The sequence below is a fragment of the Mustela putorius genome, unplaced genomic scaffold, assembly GCF_011764305.1.
Source record: "Mustela putorius furo isolate JIRA1106 unplaced genomic scaffold, ASM1176430v1.1 tig00000407_pilon_pilon_pilon, whole genome shotgun sequence".
NCBI classification, from domain to species: Eukaryota; Metazoa; Chordata; class Mammalia; order Carnivora; family Mustelidae; genus Mustela; species Mustela putorius.
Genome location: NW_025421373.1, coordinates 5,257,704 through 5,262,313, shown reverse-complemented (window position 1 = coordinate 5,262,313; position 4,610 = coordinate 5,257,704). Strand labels below are relative to the sequence as shown.

At 41.6% G+C, this 4,610-nt stretch overlaps 1 pseudogene; it reads right to left on the bottom strand.

Moving 5' to 3' along the window:
- Positions 1-3,605: 3,605 nt before the first annotated feature.
- Positions 3,606-4,175, bottom strand: LOC106004338 (annotated as a pseudogene).
- Positions 4,176-4,610: the final 435 nt, after the last annotated feature.

Sequence of the window (4,610 nt, the reverse complement as noted above, 5' to 3'; positions counted from 1 at the left end):
TATTTGTGTAAAGGTAGTTATGTAAGGAGGGCACGTATTGCATGGAGCACTGGGTGTGGTGCATAAACAGTGTATCTTGGAACACTGAAAAAATTAAATTAAAGAAAAAATAAAGGTAGTTATGTGATTAAATGCTGCTATTTGATGAAACCAGAAATTTATTGCTGAGATTTTTATGTTCAATCCACAGTTATTTCCTTTGAATTGAAAATATATAAGAGTAAATTCACCAATGATTTAGTCTGACTTTTGTTATCTGGTATAATCACCTAGAAAGCAGGTGGCCTTTATGGAGCTTTATGGCTTCTTCCGGTGTTATGTGATGTGCTTTTTCACTGCCTGTTGCCACCAATCCATTCAGATGCTGTTTCTTTGGTATAAAAACTTTTATTTTTTCCATTAAACAGCAAAGGTCACTTGACAACAAAATTTTGGACAATGCCCAAATACAGTTCTGGGCAAATTACCAACATTATGGGCAAGGTACTGAGGGTCTGTAGATCCTCCATAAATGGTCAAAGTCAGATCCGTGATGGAACTGATGATAGTTTGCATTTACATAGGATCTTCCAGGCTATCAATTCACAGACTTTGCGAACTTTGCCTGTCATGAAGGTGAAGAACGAACCTGAAACACAGCAACCGTAGGCCGGCACAGAGGGATTTGATAGACTGAAGTGTTACATTTAATTGAAAATATAGGCGAATGTTAAGTAAGAAGAGTGCAATTATGTGAACTGGAAGAGTTCCAGGTCTCTTTCTCTGTCCTGGGGGCATTATGGACTCCCAGGAAGTGACCAGATTGTCAGTGCTAAGGCTTACGTGTGAAGGACACCACAGGAGCGACTGGTCACTGGGGAGCGTTATAAAGTGAGAGTGGGGATTTTATTTCTTGCAGTGAAATGGCCCTCATCTAGATGACAATACAGTCGCAGGGTGGAGTGACCTAGAGAAAAGATCTTTGCATAAGCACATTTTCTATTTCATCCTTTTGTTAGAAATCTCAGAACCGCTTATGAATGTTGGCTTAAATTGTACAAAATGAAGTATCACCCAAATAAAAATAATATAATGGAGGATGAAGGACAGAATTCTGGAGTACTAACCACTTCAAATGAACTACACATATTGCCAACTCACTGCATATATTTTGAAGGCTAATTACTCAGGAGAGAGGAGAGATAAGTTCACTTTATATTTTGGAACTGAAGAAAATACATATGAAAGAGTCAGGGAAAAGAGTAAGGCTACAAAGAAACACTTTCATGTAGACCGTAATCCCACAGGCCAGTTTTATTGTTAATATTTTTGTGGCATTTTCCCATTTTAACCTTTATTTTTACATATTAATGTTTCCTTTCTCAGCTCTTTGATATGGCAGCTTGACACGAGTTCACATGTTCTGAGTGAAAAATGATTGCACTGATGCAGTCTTGTATTTTATTTCCATTTCATTCATAAAAAAGCAATGGAAGCAAGAAATGAACTGACTGGCGAGTGGCTGTGGTATGTCAAGAACCCTCTGCGAGGCCTAGGTACCTTTCTACTCTGCATGTTCCTTTTAAAATGACCACGTTGTACTGGGAGGCACTTTCAAACTAATAGAAAGATCTTTACATTCTCAGGTATATGTTCAAGACACAGCTTTTCCTCTCCCAACTTCTTGTCTTGATGCTAGAGCCTTGATCTGAGTCCTTCATCAACATCTTCTTATTTCTTACATTATACTTTATTGCTGTTGCAGCCCTAACCCCCATTTTGACTATTTTGGATGTAAGGTGTTCAGGAGGTCCCTCAGGTTATATGAAGTCATAAGGGTGGGGTCCTAATTCAATAGGACAAGTGCATACTCAGAGGAACAGCCATGTAGGGGTAAAGAGGTCATCTGCAAGCCAGGAAGAGAGTTCTTCCTAGAAACTGATCCCTGCCAGAATCTTGATCTTGGACTTTCCAGCCTCCAGAATTATGAGAAAATAAATGTCTATTGTTTAAGCCACAGGCTGTGGTATTGTGTTATGACAGTTCGAGCAGATTAGGACACTTGTGTCACACATATTCCTTCCCCACCGTATCCTCAACCCCACCTGTGGCCATTTACAAAATCAGAGATTGCATTGTTCTGGAAAATGGCTAATTAAAAGCAAAAATCTCAATCAAGATGTGAACTCAAGAATTTTCACGGCAGTGTTTATTTACTTCTCAGCTGAACTTAAATGACCCACAAAACTTCTCAACATTTTTCTGTGTATGGGGTCATAGGATTTCAGTGTTGGGAAAGAGATAACCCATACTGTGACAGAAATTGGGATACGTTGCCTTATGCATCCCAACCCCAGAAGATTCCCTTCTGGATCTTGGCCTGTCTTGATGTGGGAGGCATATAGCTGACCTCTCTGTCCCCTCTTAACATCTTGCTTTGTCATTCACTTGTTTGATCAGTGAAACATGAGCGGAAGTCATGACGTGCAGGTTTTAGCAGAAATTTTAATAGCCACTGTTGGTTTTGCCAGTTTTCTCATTCATTTCTCTATGGCAATTATAAGACATGTTTGAGAATTGGAGCTACTTGATTCCAACTCCCAGCCATTGGGTTCCCCCAGCTGCTCAGTCTCTCTGAGACTCTAGTCACTGCATATGAAAGAGGAGCCATTTCTGCTCTGCTATGCTGAAACTATTAATACACAGAATCATGATCGTAATCAAATTATTTTTTTAAAACACTAAGTTGTGATTGGTAGTTGTGCATTGCAAATTTAGCCAGGTTTGCCTTCAAAGAGTTTTTGTAAAAACCCTTTGTGCCTAATGTGAAGATGTGTCTTTCCTAGGAATTTTGCAGTTGCAAAAATTACCAAAAAAATTTGCAATCTTTGAGGTACTCCAAGGGCATATATATAGCTATTTCTTTAATGCATTTTATTTTTTTACATAAAATGTTCAGGAAAAATTGGGTAATGTAAAGTGATTTTAAGCAGCAAATCAATCTTATCAACAGAGCACCAGACCTGTAAGAAACAAAAACAAAAACAAAAACAAACAGAGCACCAGACTGTGGGAAACCACAAGGCAGCCTGCTTTGGAATATTTACATGATAACAAGTTAAACCTTGTAGGAGAACTTAAACCATCAGTACAGAGCCCTTCCTGTGATCTAGCACAAGGAGTCTAAAAGCAAAATGAAAAACAAACAACACCAGGAAAAATCAAACCAATCATTTTCAATATATTCATGTATACATTAAAATATAATACAGATCTTCAGGGTGAGTGGTCAAGGGAGGGGATGAGCATGGGTTTGGGCACTGACAGCCCCTTCAGGGAGGAGTCGCCGGTTTGGGAATGGGGTTAGGGATCTTCGCAGGATCCTTCCCTACGCCCTTCCCTCTGATGGCCTCCAACCACACCCCCCACAGCTCACAAGCATGGATCAGTTGTACATGGAGCTCATTTCCATGGTTTTCAATTGAAATATGCAGGTGTCAATTCCCCAGGGCGATGTGTCGCCAGTAGCACAGTCCTGGAGGGTGGGTGGGTCAGTGGGCCCACAGTGTTTCTTCTCCCGAGTGTATCCTACCTGTTCACCTGTCCTCCCACCCTGGCCCCATGAGTCATTCTAATTCAGTTTCTTTGGTTTTGTAAACAGCCCCAGGCTTATGCATGTACTTTTTAACATACTTGTTGGTTTCTTGTTTCACATTCTCTTTGTACTCTGGGTCCTCAGGTTCTTATAGTATTTCAGCTCCTTATTCATAATATCCTGAGTCAGCTTGTGAGCAAGGTGTTTGAAGACTTCAGTTGTAATTCTTTCCATTTTGCAGTCAGGTTTCTGGTAAGGGTTCATGCCCTGGACAACGAACTGGAGCATCTCTTCTCGGAATACTTCTTCGCTTTTCTTAGCCAGCTCACTTCAGGTGTCTGCTTCTGCTGCCTTGGGCTTTTTTGAGGTCTTCCTGGGTTTTTCATCATATGTCAGGGTTCTTAGGTCCATCTCAGCTTCATGTTCAAGGCTGGCATCCTCTCCTGGGCCTTCCCAAGTAGGAGGGTCCCACTGAGTCTGCCTTGTGATCTCATCTCCCTTTTGGATCTTGGACTATCTTCTAGTTGGGAGCTAAGACAATGGATTTTTGGATTGGGAGAAGAGGGGGATGGCAGATCCAGAAGATTATTTTTGCTACCATTTCAGGAGGTTGTAAGGACCGAGGTCGCCATGTTACAACTTGCAGTCATGGCTGCAATTTTCTGTACCATCGTTGCATGGGCTGTGCATGAGCTGTGGAAATCTGTTGTTCCTGGGTATACTGACGACTTGGCTGGGCATAACTGTACAGCTGGTGGAGCTGTCTGTGAGTAGGGTTGATGTCACACCATAGACAGTTGGATAAATATGTCCTTGGGACTATATGGTTGCTTGAGACTGCAGCAGGAGAGTACTGCTGCTGGACACCGACAGGCTATTGGTTTGAATCCCAGACCCCAGATTTTATCTGTGGACTTGGCCTGGGGCTGGCACTGGCAAAATGGTGATGCTGGAAGTCTTGGTGAACCTCATCATCACTTTGGGTCACATACTGTGAACTGGAAACTTCCCAGGGGCTGCCACATGCAGAGGGGCA